The sequence below is a fragment of the Giraffa tippelskirchi genome, chromosome 13 (assembly GCF_054371585.1).
Source record: "Giraffa tippelskirchi isolate mGirTip1 chromosome 13, T2T-mGirTip1v1.2.pri, whole genome shotgun sequence".
NCBI lineage: Eukaryota > Metazoa > Chordata > Mammalia > Artiodactyla > Giraffidae > Giraffa > Giraffa tippelskirchi.
In genome coordinates this window covers 119349394-119370104 of record NC_137287.1, presented here as the reverse complement: position 1 = coordinate 119370104, position 20711 = coordinate 119349394, and the positions used below count along the sequence as shown (strand labels likewise).

At 51.7% G+C, this 20711-nt stretch overlaps 2 long non-coding RNA genes across 3 annotated transcripts; both read right to left on the bottom strand.

The window, feature by feature from the left end:
• Positions 1–1514: 1514 nt before the first annotated feature.
• LOC145533229 (uncharacterized) lies at positions 1515–2972 on the bottom strand. The gene is made up of 3 exons (XR_014073928.1): positions 2887–2972; positions 2019–2571; positions 1515–1773 (listed from the first exon to the last, which is right to left on the bottom strand). It is a non-coding gene; the product is annotated as an uncharacterized LOC145533229 (long non-coding RNA).
• A 4362-nt stretch (positions 2973–7334) lies between these two features.
• LOC145533232 (uncharacterized) lies at positions 7335–20711 on the bottom strand. 2 transcript variants are annotated; one of them, XR_014073932.1, is made up of 2 exons: positions 20485–20711; positions 7335–7568 (listed from the first exon to the last, which is right to left on the bottom strand). It is a non-coding gene; the product is annotated as an uncharacterized LOC145533232 (long non-coding RNA). The 2 variants fall into 2 exon arrangements; XR_014073931.1 differs by lacking the exon at positions 7335–7568 and adding an exon at positions 17859–19338 and having other exon boundaries at positions 20485–20705.

Below are 20711 nucleotides of genomic sequence, written 5' to 3'. Positions count from 1 at the left end.
CTGTCCTTGGTGCTCCTTGTCTCACCGCTACATCCAAACCATCAAAACTCTCATTTGATGCCCCAAACATCTCTGAAATCAGACCACGCCTCCTCACCTCCATGATCACCCCCCGGGCCAGGCCACCACCCTTGTCCACCTAAACTGCAGCAGTCTCTCCTCTCCGCTTCCATCACTCCCACTGACTGCCTCCCCTCCACCTGCAGCCAGAGGGTTCTGATAGAACCCGAGTCATATCATGTCCTTCCTCTGCCGACAGCCTGCCGTGGCTCTCAACTCCCTCGGGAAAAATACAAATGCCTGACCATGGCCACAGGCTCCGGTCTCACCCCCTCTGTCCACACCACTGCCGGCCCCTCCAACCTGGGACTCCAGCCAGGTCGAATGTTTGCCATTTCTCAATGCCCCATGTTTTGCCCAGAATCATGTCAGATTCTTTTCAGTATCTCTGCCACCTGCCCCTTCTGCAGACCTGGGGTGTGTCTGTTGAGTGACTGTCAGGATGAATGGGGACAGAGAGGGAGGTGAGGCCATGCCAAGTGTGGACTGAGCCCCAACCCCAGGAGAAGGCAGGCACAGTGCCTGTCCTGGTGGAGATGATGACCTGGGGCGCTGGGCGGTGGGGAGGGCAAGCGACCTGACAATCACGAGACAGTATCGTCAGGTCACTGATGGTGGGTTGTGGGAGCACCGAGAAGACTCCTGATCCCACTGGGAGTGGAAAGGTTGCTCATGGGTGGCCTGAAAAGGGACTGCCTTACAGAGAGGAGCGGGAGGACGAGGCCAGAGGGCTGGGGGGGAGCTCTCAAAAGGAACAGCAGCACGAACCCACAGCGGACCCTGTGGCTCCCTCCCAGGGTGACTCTGCTCTCCCCAGGGGATTTGGCTGGGCCTGGAGATGTTTCTGGTGGCCCTGGTTGGGGAGCGGTGTCGTGGCGGAGGTCAGGGGTGCTGGGGAACGCCACAGCGCACGCTCCCATGGCCTACAGGATGTTCCCACCTGAGGCTGAGCCACCCCAGCCTAGAGGCTGGCCCTTGGGGGCCTAGAAGTTGGGTCTGGCTGGAGCGACAATGCAAGAAAAGCTCAGTGAGACAGAGGAGGGAGAGATTCAGCAGCGGTGGGCTTGTGCAGGGATGTGCATTCAGGGATTGTAGGGAGTGGAGGCCCACCAAAGACAGGATTTAGGCAGGGGCAGCGGGGGGGGGGGCTGCTCAGATTCAGGTTTGGTAAGACACCTCCGGCCGCAGCATGGACTGGACTCTAGGGGTCCCAAGGTGGAAGGCGGCAAGGACAGGCTGAACTGCCTGAGATTCTAAGCAGATGCCTCTGGCTACGCCTGGAGAAGGGGTCCCAGGGCGAGGGCAGAGCAGGGCGGCCAGGTGGGAGGCTGCTGCTGTGTCCAGGTGAGCAGTGTGAGGCGGGGCAGGGAGATGGACTAAGTTACTTAGGAGGTGAGGTCCCAGGGTGGACGGGGAATGAGAGGCGGAGAGACAGAGAGCTGCTCAGAAGCTTCTAGGGGCCTGGACATGAGTCCCCACGGGTGTTTTTTTTGTATCATGGCTCCCAAGGTTTAAGAGGGTGTTTCTGGCAAAAGTCCCAAGTTCCCCAGCCATTTCTCAGAAGCATGAGTTTCTTCTGTCTGATGGGCTGGCCTCCAGTCCCTCCTCTGCCACCACGCAGCTGGTGGCCTAGGGTGGGTCCTTTCGTTGCTCAGAGCCTCGGGCCACTCGTCAGTCAAGTGGGCATAACAGAGGCTTCCTCAGAAGGCTGCTCTGAATTTTAAAATAAGATAATATGTGGAAAGTCCCTGGCATATAGTAATAGCATTCAATAATTGCCTGCTAGCATTATTATCACTATAGTACTATTACTATTACTATTGGGGCACAGAAAGTAATCCACGTTAGCTCCCCTCCCCAGAGGGAAGGGCTGGTTTTGGCTTCAGATCACCTGGGGATATCAGAGCCAATGCAGACCCACAAACAGAACCCAGGGCCAAGTTCCCAGGAGGATATACCATGGGGATGGTCCAGTCACAATTGACAGTCTGGAAAAAAGTTGTGGTTTGGAGGGCACCGGCGTGGAAAGCAGAGGGCTTTGGAACTGCAGGAACTGAACAACGACCCGGCTCCCTCATTAAGATGCTGTGGGACCTGGCGCAAGCTCCCGAGCCTCTCAGAGCCTCGGTGTCCCCTTCCATTGAGTGAGAACTTTCTAGCTTCCTGCACAGGTGGCTGGGAGGTGAAATTGCACCCTCTCTTCTATTCTTGAGACACAAGAGGTGACAGCCTTCTGGGGATGGCATCTCGGTCCCTTTGAGAGCTGAGGGCTCGTTGGTGCCAGGCACTTGCCGCTGTTGTCTCATGGACCCTCACACCGACCCTCAATTGTCCTCCCTGCTGCGGTAGAGGACACAGAAGCTTGGCCGCACAGCGCCGAGGCCATGACGAGTTTGCTGCCCTCCCAGCCAAGGTGCCCCTTCAGTCTCTAGACAGTCATGGGCCCCGTGTTCCAAGCCAGGAAGGGGGGCCAGACGGTGGCAGATCCACGGACGCCTGTTGCACGATCAGCTGAGGGTGAAAACGTGGTTCCTCATTAAACAGAGGAGCCAGGACAGCAGCGGCCTCTGCACAGCTGGCTTGGCAGGGGGTTGGGGGGGCTGCCCCTTGCGCAGCCTGGAAGGGTCTGGCTGGGGTGCAAAGGTCCCGGCCCCTGTGTGCCTCCTCCACCCCGCTCAGCCCCACCTCCGCCAGCTGCCTGCTTGGGGTCTGACCCTTCCTCTCTTCATGCCTTGGTTTCCCACCCAGCAGCAGGAGCAGGGCTTGGCCAGTTCTGTCCTGTTAATTCCCCCCAACCCCAGGCCTTTGCGCTGCGGCTCTCCCTGCCTGGAAGGTGCTCCCCACATCTAGATCTTCCTGGGAAGGCCCCTTCTCCTCTTTCAGGACAGTCCCCTCTCAGCCACGCTGACACTGTCCCGTCACCGTGTTCTATTTCTCCAAAGCGCTTGTTTACCTGTGTTGAGTCATCTGTTGTCATCACCACAATGGAATGTCAGCTCCCAGGAGTCAGGGAGTTTGCGTCTCTAGACACACAGTGTCCAGCTCAGTGCCTGGCCTACAGTAGGTGCTCAATAAATTAAATAAAGAACAGCCCCTGTGTGTCTTGGTCCCTTTTTATCACACCCTCTTTGCTCCACACTAGGAAGCCATTATACAGATGAGGAAAACTGAGGCAGATGAAAGGGGACACACCTTGTCAGGGACAGTCTCCACAAAGAAGGCACCTGCTGCGCAACAGCTGCTGAGCCTTAGCTCATAATCCACAGTTTCTGGGGCTCTAAAGGCAGGTGGCCTGGCTTCAAGTCTCTGCTCTGCCACTCTCTGGCTGGGTGGCCGTCAATGAATGACTGTGCCTCTCTGTGCCTCAGTTTCCTCAGCTGTAAAAATCTGATAGTTGTACTTAACTTCCAAAGTTACTACTGAGAGGGTCAGATGAAAAAGTGAAAGTCCCTCGGTCGTGTCTGACTCCTTGTGACCCCTTGGACTATACAGTCCATGGAATTCTCCAGGCAAGAATACTGGAGTGAGTAGCCTTTCCCTTCTCCAGGGGATCTTCCCAATCCAGGGATAGAACCCAGGTCTCCTGCATTGCAGACAGATTCTTTACCAGGTGAGCCACAAGGGAAGCCAAAGAATACTGGAGTGGATAGCCTACCCCTTCTCCAACAGATCTTCCCAACCCAGGAATCAAACTGGGGTCTCCTGCATTGCAGGCGGATTCTTTACCAACTGAGCTATCAGGGTCAGCTGAGTTAATACATAAAAAGTAATGTTGAGGTACCAATATCTGTCAGATATAATGTTCCATAAGATATTTGTTGAATTAATGTGGTAATTATCCCATTTCACAGATGGGAGAATCAAGGCATAGGGAGGTGAAGCTAAGTGAGGAGTGGAACTGGGTATTGAGTCCATGTCTAGTCAACTCTAAAGGCCACCCTTGGGCAAAGAAGGTAATTGGGGGAGAATCTAGGTCTTAAGACTCCCAGGGGATGGAAAACCAGTGACTAGAGGGACTTCCCTAGCGGTCCAGTGGTTAAGACTCTGTGCTTCCATGGTAGGAGGAGCAGGTTTGATCTCTAGTCAGAGAACTAAGGTCCCACATGCCACGGGGTACAGCCAGAAATTAAAAAAAAACAACAACAAATGACTAGAATTGAGGGTCCCACCTTGGGGTGGGGGCAGGCACTGGAGATGACCCCGTTACAACCCTGAGAAGCCCCTCGCCACTATTCTCTGTCCATGTGGTTCGAGGGGAGTTGACCTCATCTCCGGTGTTAAGGACGGTCACCTAACCTTTGTCACAGAGTCTGGCCATGGCCACAGGCTTTGGTTCAGAGATGGCCACACAACCCCACCTAAATGAGAGCTGGTCCTGGAAAGAGCACTCCCTTTTTCTGAGTTACTGGCCTGATAAGGTAACAGTAGTAGCCGTAATAGTAGTGGTAATAAAATAATAGCCAATATTACAGAGCTGTAGGTGTATTCAGTGCTGTTTAGTGCTTCACAAACATTAATTAATTCAATTCATCTTCCAGAGAGACATGGAAAACTGGTGACATCATTCAAGCACCTGGATCCAGCGATGTCAGAAGCAAGCTCACCCCTGAAGTTTTTTTTTTTTTTAATGACCCAATAAATTCTCTTTTGCTTAAACCGGTCTGAGCCGGGTTTCTGTCCCTGACTAATCCACCTGCCTTCCGGACATTATCTAAGCTTCTATCTCCCCATCATTACTGTAGCTGCGGTGGCACGCCCATTAACTGTTTTATGCCTGTCGCTGACTCACAGGTTTCCACTGCAGTTCTTGGTCCCTCCTGCCCATACAGAGGCCCCGGGTCTGCCCCAAGCGGGAGACTGGGTGTGCGGGTGACACACACACCTTTGTTCCAGGAAGGAGCTCTGTGGGGTTTGCTGGGCTCCAAAACAGGCCTCCTTATTAGCGTGATGCCTGTTAATGCAGAGTCCCGGCTCCCGCACCAGGCCAGCCGCTTTGCATGCATGCTGATCTCATCCGGCCGTCCCGACACCCTGCGAGGGAGGCACTGTCATCCCCGCTTTAAAGCGAGGCAAACGAGGGTCTGAGAAGCAGGGCCTGAGTTACACAGCTCCCAGCTCCTCAGCTGGGCCCCTTCCAGGACACGAGGCTCACTGCCCTCAAGGTTTATAAACTTGGTCTATAATACCTGTGTTGAGTCTATATATATGGAAAATGCATGTATGTATGTGTTATATAGGTGTGGAATTCACATGTGTGTAGAATGTGGGTAAGTAATATATGTGTAGACACTATATGTGTATATGTACATATGTAGAACTATACGAATGTGGAATATATGTGCGTATATATATATAGACTCTATATGTATGTAGAATACATGTATGTGTGTATATAATGTATGAAAGGGTCTATATGCCATGGAATATATGTGTATATATGTGTAAAATCTCTAAGTATGTGTGTGTATAATATACATATAAAATGTATGTGTATGTTGGATATATTAATATATATATAATAAATGGAAAGGGTCTATATGTGTGTAGAATAGGGCTTCCCTGGTAGCTCAGCTGGTAAAGAATTCACCTGCAATGCGGGAGACCTGAGTTCAATTCCTGGGTCAGGAAGATCCACTGGAGAAGGTATAGGCTACCCACTCCAGTATTCTTGGGCTTCCCTGCTGGCTCAGCTGGTAAATAATCCACCTGCAATGCGGAGACCTGGGTTCGATTCCTGGGTTGGGAAGATCCCCTGGAGAAGGGAAAGGCTGCCCACTCCAGTATTCTATATATATAGTCTATATATATCCATTAATATATATATAATAAATAGAAAGGGTCTATATGTGTGTAGTATATATATGTGAAATTTTTATATGAATGTAAAATATGTGCATATGTGTGTATATGTGTAAAATTTGTGTGTACGTAGAATATATGAACATGTGTGTAAAATGCAGGTGTGAAATCTCTACGTATGTAGAGTGTGTGTGTGTGTGTGTGTGTGTGTGTAGGATCTATCTGTATAGAGAGTGTGTGAGAGTGTGTGTGTGTTTGGAACCTCCTGGGTTTGCCTGTCCTGCGTCTCTGGGGAGAAGGTAGGCTGTGCGGTGAGAGAAGATAGTGACCAGCTCTTCCCAGCTCCACTTCTACTGTCCTGGGCAGCTGTCACCTCCTCCCTGGCTTCCCTGCTTCTGTTCCCCCTCCCAGCCCACAGTCCGTTCTCTGTCTTGGGCCGCAGGCATCCTGTTAGAATCTAGACCAGATCAGGGCTCCATGGCTCCCATCGTGGAGTAAAACCAAAGCGCTCACTAGAGCCCACAAGGTCCTGCCTGGTCTGGCCCCTTGGGGTATTCCTGACCTCATCAGTTTCCCTTCTTGGTCCCAGACGCAGTGGCCTCGGTCATACCAGGTGCATGCCTACCTCGGGACTTTTGCACTTACAGTTCTTCTGCCTCAAACATGACTTCTCTCAATTTTAGCTGAAATGCCACCTCCCCATACAGGCCCTCCCTGACCATCCCATCTAAAACACCACCCTGATTCTCTCTGGCTTCTCACCCTGCATCGAGGTCCCAAAGATTCTCCCCCTATGGCATTCCGAGCTGGGTGTATGGCTTATCCCTCATCGTCTGTCTCTCCTGCTAGAACTTCAACCCCAGGATCGCAGAGACGGTGCCTCCCCCTGCTTCGCTGGGCACTAAGTCCTCAGCCCCCGGTCCACGAGCGAAGGGGCGCTAGCCAGTCACAAACCTAGCCAGGACGCAGGTCACATCGCCTCTAGAGCCACACAGGATTTTCTCACCTGGTCTCTTCCCACCACTGTCTTCTCTCCACACCCCCCTCCTTGACCTGGAGACTCCCTCTCTTGCTCCCAGAAGAGGCTCGAGCTTTCTCCTGGGGGCTCTTGGTGTCCTTCCTAACTCCTCCGTCCTGGCCTGACCACGGAGGGGTTCTACCCCTGCAGGTCCACGGGGTCAGAGAGCAATGGCTCCTCGCCCAGCCTGCCCGTCTAGGACCACGGCCATCTTTCTTAAGCTCACAAGGCTTCCAGCTCTTCTTCACAGAGGTGAGGGAGGGAGGAGGAAGGGGGCAGGAAAGCAGCCCCCACCCCGCCATGCAAAGGCACCGGATTCCAGAAACGTCACACACACACACAGCGGGAGGTGCTGGGCTTGGCCTGCCGGACTCTGGAGCTGGTCTGAACTACAGGCTCACCCCGCTGTTTCCTTCTCGTTTGGGGCTAGAGGTTAACAAACAGAACTTTTCTCGGCTTGCATTTCATTGTTTATTTTTAAAAGGAGCAAAAAGGGAAGTGTCCAGAACAGCACTCCCCACCAGGGCAGTTCTCTATGGCCGCTGAGCCCCAGGGGGAAATTCTGTCTTCTGGGGCAGCCCCGCTTGCTCTGCGGGAACCCGATGTTCCAGGTAGCTGAATATCCGGGCAGCTGAGGGTGACCTCCTCGACCAGGGAGCGGAAGAGTGTGGCCTGCGGTTCACTCTGAGCTCTGTTAGGCAAACGCTTTTAAATTTTACCAGCTTTGAGATATAACGCTCATACCATACAATTCACCCACTTAACATGTACAATTCAGTGGTTCTGAGTACATTCATGGCATTGGCATAACCATCAACCCCATCTATTTTACCTCCCCGAATACCCCAGGCCCGTGAGCAGTCATTTCCCACTCCCCCTCCCTGCAACCCCTGGCAACTACCGATCAGCTTTCTGCTGCTATAGATTTGCCTCTTCTGGACATTTAATATGAATAGAATCAGACAGTGTATGGCCTTCTGTGTCTGGTCCTTTCACTTAGCATAATGTTTGCAAGGCTCATCCACCGTGAATCGTGAATCAGTACCTTGCTCTTTTTTTTTAGTTTGTTTAGTTTGGGCTGAGTCGGGTCTCAGTGCGGCCGGGGGATCTTTCGTGCCCGCGCCTTGGCATCTCTCTGGTTGCAGGCTCGGGCTGACACCTGGCATCTCTCTGGTTGCAGCCTCGGGCTGTCTAGAGCACGTGGACTCAGTAACTGGTGCAGGGGCTTAGTTGCCCCTCGGCATGTGGGCTCTTAATTCCCTACCCAGGGATCAAACTTGAGTCCCCCGCCTTGGAAGGCAGATTCTGAACCACTGGACCACTAGGGAAGTCCTGCTTCATTCCTTCTTAATGCTAAGTGGCGTTCCATTGTATGGCCAAACCACACTCGTTGATCCATTTCTCAGCTGATGGACATCTGGATCATTTCCACTTTTTTGTCTTCTGTGAAGAATGCTGTCATGAACATTCATGTGCAAGATTTTGTGTGGATGTGCGTGCATGTTGAGTCACTCAATCGTGTCTGACTCTGCAACCCCATGGACTGTAGCTCACCAGGCTCCTCTGACCATGGGATTTCCCAGGCACGAATGCTGGAGTGGGTTGCCATTTCCTCCTGCAGGGGACCTTACCAATCCAGGGATGGAACCCATGTCTCTTGCATCTCCTGCATTGGCAAGCGGATTCTTTACCACTGCACCACCTGGGAAGCCGCACAGGTTTTCAGTTCTCTTGGGGATATACCCAGGCGTGGGCTTCCTGGGTCATATGGTAACTCTGTGTTTAATCTTTCAAGGAAGCACCAGACTGTTTTCCAAAGTGGCTGCATTGTCTTTACAATCCCTCCAACAGAGTATGGGGGTTCCGATGGCTCCATATCCTTGCCAATACTTGCTACTGTCCGTCTTTTGATCCTGAAAGGTTCAGGGGTGGTAGGCCAATGCTTTCTCTTACTCAGTTAGAAACATTTAAAAGTTGAGAGTCGATCAAAAGATCTGGATTTCTGACTTCTCTTGAGGACAATGGTTCTCTGGTGTGACTGGGGCGAGTTCACTGTGGACTCTGACTCACGGTCGTCCCTCCAGGTCACCCTGGTCCTCACCCAGCCACCTCCCTTGTTGCAAGGCCCATGACTTCTTGGCTCATCTGTATTGCTCGTCTGAGTCCAGCTGAGATTTGCAGAGACACCGAGTCTTCATCATGCAGTCTTTCTGGAATCCTCTTCCCTCAAGCCAACTGGGAGGTGAACTGCAAATGTGTTTTAAGTCACAGTATTCCGCACTGATGCATTGTATCCGCCTGATGGTCCTGGAAGAACTCTACTATAGAAATATCTGGTTGATGAGCGAATAAGCCAGTGATACATTTTAAAACAAAAATTCCAATTTTTTTCTTCCTAGCGTTTTCTTTTACAAAAATGCTCTGTTAAATGTCTAACTAATCGTGACTGAAGTTGCACACCAGACTGCTTGGGCTCACCCTGGAGCTCCTCAACCTTTTAGCCCATTACTCACCCCTCTGGGTTTTGTCTTCCTCATTTAGGAAATAACAGTAAGTGAGGAATCGACCCCAAAGCTAGTCCATGTAGAAAGTACTCAGGACACTGTTAGGATTGATAGCTATCATCATCATCGCTTCTGTTTCCATCTGTGAAACGGGCCAGGGGCTTCCAGAACCAGGGTGAACGCAGGTATCATCTCGGGGTGACTCAGGTTCCAGGCTGCAAAGTGAAGGGTTCACAGGAAGGGACCCGGTTCCTCTGAGAAATGACAAGGAACCAACTGCTTGATGAGTATGAGAGGAAGTGAGTGAATGGTGGTTAGCAGGAGCTGGAAAATGCATGCTTGCTCGAGTTGCTTAATCTATCCGGTGACAGGGAGGCCCTCCGATTCCCTGGGGGAGCCAGGTATGGGTCCTGGGGTCAGGAAGGTGCCCGGGGCACAGAGTGGGACACTGCGGAGCCTGCCCAGTGAGGCAGAAGCCCCCAGGCCTGAATGCTGGAGGCGCTGGAGAGCGTGGAAGGATCCCACAACCTCCAGCTCCGGGGCCGGAGCAGTGGTGATGACGCAGGGTCTTTGGAAGGAGGCGTGAAGGCTGCCTTGGCCGTTTCTGGCTTAATGCCCATGTTCCTCCACCTCTCACCTTCCTGAGGCCCTTCTTTCACGGCTAAGGAGAAAGACACTTCTCTCTCAAGCTGGCGATGTGGTGGCTCCCCTGAACCTCAGGAGACTCTCAGGGGCTCACACTTCTCCTTGAAGTCTCTTTACCTGCTTCGGTGGAATCCTTCCTCTCCACCCCAGTCTCATCTCTTGAGGCTGCCAGTCTTGTTCTGCACCTGCCATCCACACTGGGTCTGCCCAAGTTCCTCCTTCCCTTGCTCCAAGTAATAACAACAGGAAGGGGTTCCCTTCCTGTGAGGCCTTCACCCTGCAGCCTGGAACCTGAGTCACCCCGAGATGGCACCTCCGTTTACCCTGGTTCTAGAAGCCCCCGTCCCATTTCACAGATGGAGACAGAAATGATGATGACAGCTACCAATACTAACAGTGTCCTAAGCACGTCTTACATGGACTAACTTTAGGGTAGATTTCTTGCTTGTGGTTATTTCCCAAATGAGGAAAGAATAGTGATAGCCCACGTTTGCTGAGCACTTACCGTGCTCCTGGCATTGCGCCTGTTACTTTACAGAAGAGAACTCATCTAATTCATCCTTATAACACCCTGGGAAATAGGGGGCCCCATTACCACCCCCAGCTCACAGATGGGGAAACTGAGGCCCCGAGAAGCCAAGTCTGAACTCCATGGAGGAACTGGCAGGTGGTCTCCTGGAAGTCCTCCTGCCTGAGCCCTGAGTTCATCTCCAGGTCGCAGAATATGTCCGGCAGCCAAGTGAGGATCCAGGCGTCTGATATCTCTGGCAAGAATGATTCCCTCTGCATTATTTAGGAGGCAGGCGAGAAATGTCAAGAGCAACTTAGAAACAACAATACTCTTGGGATTTAGCATTGATCCGGTGCTCTTGGCTACAAGGAATAACAATTCATTCTAAAGAAGCTCAAGAATATTGGAAATAAAAGCAAAAATAAACAAATGGGACCTAATTAAAATTAAAAGCTTTTGCACAACAAAGGAAACTATAAGCAAGGTGAAAAGACAGCCTTCAGAATGGGAGAAAATAATAGCAAACGAAGCAACAGACAAACAATTAATCTCAAAAATATACAAGCAACTTCTGCAGCTGAATTCCAGAAAAATAAACGACCCAATCAAAAAATGGGCCAAAGAACTAAACAGACATTTCTCCAAAGAAGACATACAGATGGCTAACAAACACATGAAAAGATGCTCAACATCACTCATTATTAGAGAAATGCAAATCAAAACCACAATGAGGTATCATTTCACACCAGTCAGAATGGCTGCTATCCAAAAGTCTACAAGCAATAAATGCTGGAGAGGGTGTGGAGAAAAGGGAACCCTCTTACACTGTTGGTGGGAATGCAAACTAGCACAGCCACTATGGAGAACAGTGTGGAGATTCCTTAAAAAACTGGGAATAGAACTGCCATATGACCCAGCAATCCTACTGCTGGGCATACACACCGAAGAAACCAGAATTGAAAGAGACGCGTGTACCCCAATGTTCATCGCAGCACTGTTTACAATAGCCAGGACATGGAAGCAACCTAGATGTCCATCAGCAGACGAATGGATAAGGAAGCTATGGTACATATACACAATGGAATATTACTCAGCCATTAAAAAAAAATACATTTGAATCGGTTCTACTGAGATGGATGAAACTGGAGCCCATTATACAGAGTGAAGTAAGCCAGAAAGAAAAACACCAATACAGTATACTAATGCATATATATGGAATTTGAAAGATGGTAACGATAACCCTATATGCGAGACAGAATAAGAGACACAGATGCATAGAACAATTTTATGGACTCTGAGGAAGAAGGTGAGGGTGGGACGTTCTGGGAGAATAGCATTGAAACATGTATATTATCATATGTGAAACAGAACACCATTCCTTGTTCGATGCATGAGACAAAGGCTCAGGGCCAGGGCAATGGGATGACCCAGAGGGATGGGATGGGGAGGGAAGTGGGTGGGGGGTCCAGGAAGGGGAACACATGTAAACCTATGGCTGATTCATGTCAATGTATGGCAAAAACTATTACAGTATTGTAAAGTAATTAGCCCCCAACTAAAATAAATAAATTTATTAAAAAAAAAAAGAAATATCAGAGGAAATATTAAGATGTAATTGGATGAATTTATATTTAAAATTAAATTCAGACTTACACAAAAAAAATAAAAATAAAAAAATAAAGAAGCTCAAGCATTTCCCTGGTGACTCAGTGGTAAAAAATCCTCCTGCCAACACAGGAGACAGGGGTTCCGTCCCTGATGCAGGATGATCCCACATGCCATGGGCAGCTAAGCCCGTGCGCCACAACCATTGAGCCTGAGGTCTACAGCCTGAGCTCCACAGCGAGAGAAGCCACTGAGATGAGAAGCCTGCGCTCCAGGACTAGAGAGTAGTCCCTGCAGCAACCAAGACCCAGCAGAGCCAAAAATAAACACGTAACAAAAAGAAAAACCAACCAGAAAGAATATTACAAAATCAGAGGCTTCAAAAACAAGGAAATGATCATCTTGTAGCTTGGAAGTTTGGAAGTGATGGGGAATCAGGGATTGGTTAGTTCAGCAGTTTAATAACATCAACAAGGACCCACGTGCTAGAGTTGGGCTTTGCCCTCCAACTGACTCTCAGTTTTGGCTCAAGACGGCTGCAAGCACCATGACCTCTTCCCAACACTAGAAGGACAGAGCCCATTCCCTCCCTTTTTTTTTTCCCTTTATCTAAGAACTTTCATATATTGGGTTGGTCAAAAAGTTCATTCGATATAATTTAATTCGGTATAATATAATTATTTTTTAATGCTGTATCATTGAGAACTCCACATAATGTTGTTTTATAAGTGCTCTTTTTATTTTAGCGAGAGCATTTAACATCAGATCTATCCTTTCATCAAACTTCTTAGTGTACAACACAATGCGGTGGACACCCGGAGGTGGAGCAGATCTCAAGAACTGAACTCCTCTTACACAACCACACTTCACACCTGTTGAAAGCGACTCCCCACTTGCCCCTCCCTCCAGACCTGGCCAGCCTGCACTCTACTCTGCTGATGACTTCCACCAGTCTATATGCTTCAGGTAAGTGGACTCGTACGGCGCCTGTCCTTCTGTGACTCGCTCAGCTCACCTAGCATGTTGATAACGATCCAGCAATCCCACTTCTTTGAGTCTATCCAAAAGAATTGAAATCAGGATCTCCAAGAGGTATCTGCGCGCCTTCATTCCTTGCCGCATTATTCACAATAGCCAAGATGTGAGAACAACCCACGAGTCCATCGACAGAGGAATGGATAAAGAAAATGGGGTATACATATACCATGGAATATTATTAAACCTTATTAAGGAAGGGACTCCTATTTTGTGCTAAGTGAAATACGCCTCTGTCTCTTTTGACAAGGAAGCCTTTCCCAGAAGCTCCCAGCACATTTCCCGACACGTATCATCAGCCAGAATCATGTCCCTTGCCCTACCCTGAGTCCGTGAGATGGGGGGATTTCCTGGGCAAAATGAGGGTCTGTTAGGAAGGCTGACATGAGGACTTGCTGGTTATCACTACCAGGACATCTTCCTTGAACTACCTGCTTTCTTACAGCTGCCTTCATTTCTTTGCTATTCTGACCTCATTCTCCCCTTTCCTCATAAATTCCATAAACTCACCATGTTCCTCCAACAAATCCCCTTCCTGCTTAACTTAGTCGGATCTAACCCTGACTGAGACACCTGAATTTCCTAAATGATCATCAGCGCCGTTGTCACGCATTATCATTGCTGGTACTTACTGAGCGTTTGCTAGGTGTGAAGTCCTATGCAAAGCTCTTTGCCTCCACCAGGGGTTCTCAACCAAGGGTTATTTGCCCCACAGGGGGCATTTGGCAATGTCCAAAGACACCTGTGGTTGTCACAGCACGGGGCAGGGATTGCCACTTGCATCGAGTGGGCAGAGAAGTAAGGGAAGCTTCTAATCTAAGTTGCCGTGGCCTCAACTGCAGAGGATGAGCTGGCCCCAGATGCCAGCAGTCAGCAGGCTAAGAAAGCCCCTCTTAACCAGTTCTGGAGGGAGGACTCCTCATTACAATATTTCAGAGAAGAGTTCCAGTTCAGAATGTCCATCACGCCCAGATTGAAAACCTTCCCCTTACACTATTGAGCAGAGAGTGGCCAAGAAGCATTGCTGTGTGCCCAGCATCATGCTGAGCAGCTGTGGGGCCAGAGGCTCAGCCTTAACCCTCAGGAGTTCGAGCCCATTTTCCTTCTTTATTCTGTTTGCCCCCTGCCTTGTTCTGAAAGTTGCTTGAGGCAGCTAGAGCCTGGGGTCATTATCCAGGAGAGAGAAAAGAGACAAATACTATATCAGTTCCATAAGTAAATATGCAAAACAGTCCCTTAATGAGAGAATTTCACTTGGGATCATGAAGGGACAGGCAGTGAGATGGCAAGAGATTTATACAGAAGAAAGCTCATGTATTTCTCAGGAATTCTTAGAGCTGCAAGCAATGGAAATCCAACATGAAGTTCATTTTAAGAAAGAGAAGTAAAAAGGACTTCCCTGTGGCTCAGATGATAAAGCGTCTGCCTGCAATGCGGGAGACCTGAGTTCAATCCCTGGGTCGGAAAGATCTCCTGGAGAAGAAAATGGCAACCCACTCCAGTATTCTTGCCTGGGAAATCGCATGGAAGGAGGAGCCTGGTGGGCTACAGACCATGGGGTTGCAAAGAGTCGGACACAACTAAGTGACTTCACTCACTCACTCACTCAGAAAGAGAAACAAATTGACTTATATAACTGAGTTCAGGGCTAGTCCAGCTTCAGATATGGCTGGATCCGGCGTACCCATGCTGCTTTTAGGACTCAGGCTGGCCCCACCTCTCCACTGCACCTTGCCCTGCGTTGGCTGCATTTTCAGGCAGTCTTTGCTCTCATGCCGGCTCAGGGGCCACGGCTCCTCCAGGCTAAGATCCCACTAGCTCAGCCACTTCAAGGCGACAATTTCTTCTCTTCTGTTCCACAGAGGAGGCTAGTGGGCTACAGCCATAGCGTCACAGAGAGTCAGAGAGCACGAGGGCTCAGTTTCTCCGAGGCATGAAGTGAAAGTTGTTCAGTCGTGCCCGACTCTTTGTGACCTCATGGACTACACAGTCCATGGGATTCTCCAGGCCAAAATACTGGGGTGGTTCGCTTTTCCCTTCTCCAGGGGATCTTCTCAACCCAGGGATTGAATGCAGGCCTCCAGCATTGCAGGCGGATTCTTTACCAGCTGAGCCACCAGGGAAGCTCTGATGTCTGTGGGATCTTCATTCACCCACTAGGGATCGAACCTGGGTCCCCTGCATTTCGAGGCAGATTCTTGACCACCTGGGAAGTTCTAGAGTGGTGCTTTCTGAAGACGAACAGTGAGGAGCAGAAGGGCTGCAGCACAGAAAGGCTGGGAGGAAGCTTGGGTGGCTGTCGCAATTGTCCCAGGGCAGGTACGGGGCACTGGGACGGGACAAAGGCCTCGGGGAGGTGGCCGCCCGTGGCTTTCCTCATTTATCTGCCCACAAAACACCTCAACTCAATCATGTTTCCTAAGCCGACAGCAGTATCTGCTCCCACCTCCCTGGAAGGAAAAATGGTCCCTCCAGCCTCCTAGTTACTTGGACCAGGAAGCCAAGAGCTGGCCCGCTGGCCTCTCTTTGCTCTGTGACCCCTTCAGCCCCCAGCAGGCAATGCCGTTGGCTCTGATTTTCAAAATACACCCTGAATGCCACTTCTCACCACCCCGTGGCGGTCACCCTGGGTCGCGTTGCTCCTCCCAGCCCCCACCCGCACCCTGTCTCCCCCTCCGCTCCTCACCCCCGTGTATTCTCTCAGAGCGGCCAGAGGGATCCTTGAAAAAGACAAAGCCCCGTTTGTTACAGGAATTGAAAGGCACTTCCAGCACTGTCCTGCCCGGAGCTCTCCAGTGGGACTTCATCCCATCCGAAGGAAATCCAAAATTCCCTGGCCTGGAGGCCCTGTACCATTTGACCCCACGACTCCTTTGACCTTTCCTCCCCCACTGTTCCCGAGCTCACTCAGCTCCAGCCCCACCGCCCTCCCATGTTCGGCAAACACTCCTACTCGAGGCCTTTTCACGGTCCCCGGGGAAGGCGGCACATAGTGGGGTGCTTAGCAGATGTGGGGGTGTGAATGGAGAACGGAGAGGCAGAGGCCTGAACCCTGAGGAGGCGTGCGGACAGGGTGGGGGCCCGTGGGAGGACCCCAAGCTGTGCAGTTAGGCTGGTCCCTGAGGAAGGGACTGTGGCCGCCCCACCAGCCCCACACCCCGCTTCTACCGACCTGCACGGTGCCCACCACATGCCCCGGGCCAGGAGTCAGGACAAAGGAGGTCCCTTCTCCAGCTCCTGGCCCTCCTCAGGATGCAGGGACGCTGAGTGCAGGTGGCAGGGGGCTGGACATGATGACCCTGAGAGGTCACTACGTCACCCAGGTGGTCTTGGAGGTCTCCCTTCATTCTTGCTTTGACAGACTGAAAGATCACGAAGCCACCTCTTCGACAAAGCATGCGGAATGGACAAATATTTGCCCAGCGGCTCCTTGTGCCGTGAGCGCCGGCGGGGGACTTTTCTGCCAGAGCTGCCAGCTGGCTTACCCCGCTTCCCTGCAAACCAGAGGGTTCTGCTTGGTGTTACACAGAGGAGGACGGGGTCCTGGGAAGTGGGTGGTGGGGCTCCAATATCCGGGGATGTTTACCAGCGCCCGGTGCCTGCAGGAGCAAACCTGTCTTTGAGCCACGGAAACTAAAGACAGAAAATACTGGGACATCCTTGGTGGTCCAGTGGTTGAGACTCCATGCTTCCACTGCAGAGGGCACAGGTTTGATCCTTGGTCCGAGAACTGGGATCCCACAAGCTGTGTGGTGTGGCAAAGAAAAATTGACAGAAACTTCTGGGCTCAGCAGATCAGGACAAAGGGCAGAAAAGAGAATGGGACCCTAATTCCTAGGTGGGCTGCCTGGGTTTCTGTGCTCCCAAACACCCATGTCCAAGCCCATTCCCAAGTTAATAATTTCACCCACGTGTCAGGCCCTAGTCCAGTATTTCATACCAATTACCTGGTTTCATTCATTCGACAAAAGTTCACTGAGCACCAACCCTGTTCTGGTTATTAGTAATGACCAAAAGACCCAAAACTTCCTGCTTTCCTGGAAATGACACTCTAGTGCCACGACAGATTAATATAACATGTCCTGTGTGAAGCTTCCCTGGTGGCTCAGATGGTAATAAATCTGTCTGCAATGCAGGAGACCTGGGTTTGATCCCTGGGTGGGGAAGTTTCCCTGGAGAAGGAAATGGCAACCCACTCCAGTATTCTTTCCTGGAGAATCCCAGGGATGGCGGGGCCTGGTGGGCTGCCGTCTATGGGGTTGCACAGAGTCAGACACAACTGAAGTGACTTAGCAGCAGCAGCAGCATTGTCATTATCCCCATTTTGCAGATGAGGAAATGGGGACAGAGAGAAGCTGTGTGACTTGCCCAAGGTCACAACGCTGTTAAGTGTCAGAGGTAGGATTTGAACTCAAGCCCGGTGGCTCCAGAGTCCTGGTTCCCGAGACGATGAGGATGCCTAGTCCCCTGTCTTTAGCACAGGCACCTGCATAGCCGTGGGACAGGAAGGGACTCCGGGAGGAAAGGCTGCCAAGGAAGGGGAGATGAGATTTGGCTCTGACACTGGACCAGCTCCCAGATGTGCAGCTTTAGAAGGTATTTCTCCTGCCTGGGCCTCAGTTTCCACTTCTGCAAAACGGGGAGCTGCAATTCTTTTTTTTTCCCCTTTTTTTAAAAAAAATTTGTTTATGTTTTTATTGAAGGATAATTGCTTTACAGAATTTTGCTGTTTTCTGTCAAAGCTCACCATGAATCAGCCATAGGAGTACATATATCCCCTCCCTTTTGAACCTCCCTCCTATCTCCCTCCCCATCCCACTCCTCTAGGTTGATACAGAGCACCTGTTTGAGTTTCCTGAGACACACAACAAATTCCCGTTGGCTATCTATTTTACATATAGTAATGTAAGTTTCTGTGTTACTCTCTCCATACATCTCACCCTCTCCTCCCCTCTGCCCGTGTCCATAAGTCTATTCTCTATGTCTGTTTCTCCACTGTTGCCCTGTAAATAAATTCTTCAGTACCATTGGAGCTGCAGTTCTTGCCTAGAGTGGGGGCACCCCGGGGTGACCCCCAGCAGCCTTCATACTTGCACCTCCATAAAAGACCTTTTCACTCCCCAACACGAGCACCCCGATGGCTCCACCGCACTCGGAACAAAGTTCAGCTCCACTCCCTGCTGGGGTGCTCTCCGCTCACTCCCCCTGCTGCGGCTGCCCTGGCCACCAGCTGCTTCTGTCCATCCCCTGGCGCGGGCCTGCCTCGGCTCTTCGCCTGCACCCCCTTTGCCTGGAACCCCTTTCTGCACAGAGGGACAACAAACGGGACTCGCCCTCTCCCTAAAGCCAGAGCTCTGCTGTCCCCTTGGCCCAGATGGAGACGGAGACACTGACAGAGGAGGGCAGCCTCTCTCGACACCCTGGAACACACACCAGGGACAAGGCGCCAGAGACACATCTGGAGGCAGACACACACCCCGCTGCAGATGCACCCAGGAAGGCACGCTGGGATGCGGTAGATGCAGGGGGCCACAAGCCTGCTCAGACACAGCGCCCCAGCCTGCAAGGCATGCATGTGCACACTCAGCGATGGTGTCAGACACACCTGCCCCTCTGTGCACACACTCACACCCACACAGGTGCGGGCACACACCTCCCTCAGGCGCCCGGAACAGCCCTGTGCCAAGTGTCCTGGGCTGGGGACGGCCCGCAGCCAGCCAAGGCGAAGGTGTCCCGGAGAACAATGGCGCCCCTCCCCTCCCGCCGCGCAGACACAAGGAGCCATTGTCAGGCCACCGCACACCACGGGGCAGACTCTCCACAGCCTCCCGGCGGTGGCTGCCCCGAGTGTGGGGGCGGAAGGCTGGCGGCTCCCCAGGCACACCTGCTCCCATCCGCCCACCCCGGACCCCGCCTCCTCCAGAGCCTCCCGCCAGGTCCTACAGACCCCGAGGGGCCTAACCCTCCCGCCCACCTCCCCTGTGGGTCTCATTAACCCTCCTGGCGGGGGAGGGGGGGGGGAGTCAGTGTTACCAGGGGCAGGGCTTGGTGGTCCAAAGTGTGGAACGTAGATCGAACACCCGTGCTGTGTGACCCCGGGCGAGTCACTGCACCTCTCTGAGCTCCGCTGCCTCATCCGTAAGATGGGATAATGCCACCAGCTACCTCACAGGGTTGGGAGGATAGCAAATGGAGTCAGAGCATACAAAATGCCACGGCAGGGGGTGCAGCCTAAGATCCAGGAGGCCTGGACTCCACTGCCAGCCCTGCGGCTTCCTGGCTACAAGGCCTTGGATAATCGGTGTCCCCTCCGGACCTCAGCCTTCTCACCGTGGAGTGGGAATGGTCATTGTCCCTCCCGCCAAGCTGGTGTCCACTCCAGCTGGGGGTGGGTCTGGCACACAGTAGGCACCCAATCAATGCTGACTATGATCCATTATCTTACATGGACGGGGGCTCCTTTATTCATTGCTACCTTCCCTTCATTTGTTTGACAGTATTTCCTGTGGACCTACTATGTGCCGTGACTGGTGCTGAGCACAGCCTGAGGTTGCTGGACCACAGTGGGCCTGGTAGATGTTTATTGACTACCTGAATGAAAACTGTGGTGCTGGAGAAGACTCTTGAGAGTCCCTTGGACTGCAAGGAGATCCAACCAGTCCATCCTAAAGGAAATCAGTCCTGAGTGTTCATTGGAAGGATTGATGCTGAAGCTGAAACTCCAATACTTTGGCCACCTGATGCAAAGAACTGACTCATTGGAAAAGACCCTGATGCTGAGAAAGATTGAGGGCGGGAGGAGAAGGGGACGACAGAGGATGAGATGGTTGGGTGGCATCACTGACTCGATGGACATGAGTTTGAGTAAGCTCCAGGAGTTGGTGATGGACAGGGAGGTCTGGTGTGCTGCAGTCCATGGGGTCACAAAGAGTCAGACACGACTGAGTGACTGAACTGACTGACTGACTGAATGAATGAATGAGAGAAGGCAATTCAGTGCCCCTCATGCCTTCCAGGCACCCCAAGGACACCAGCTCAGAGTGGTTGGGTGGTCTGGTTCAGCCTCTTAGAGGCTTCTGACATCCAGCCAGGGTCCTTTGTTGGTAAAGTGGCAACCGGACTGATCCCAGCTCCCGAAGTGAGGCTGTGGTGACGAGCAGTGTGAAAAGGGGAGGTGCTGCCACTCAGAGAGCAGCTACCATCTGGGGTCACCCTGCCAGGGGTGCCCTGATCTTTTCAGGACCTGCTCCTTCTCATCCTTAGGTCTCTGCACAAACAGAACCTCCCCCAGGCAGCCGTATACCCACCTCCTGATCCCCGCTGTCACACTCTGATCAGTCTCATCAGAAAACTTTCAGCACCACCTGACCTCAGGTTATGTGTTCCTCGGCTCGTTTAGTTTACTATTTCCTGCTAAACCAGGGTTTCTCAGTCTTGGCACTCTGGACATTTGAGGTCAAATCATTCTTTGCTTTGAAGCGGTGTCCTGGGCATGCCATGATTGGTTTAGCAGCACCCCTGGCCTCTCCCCACT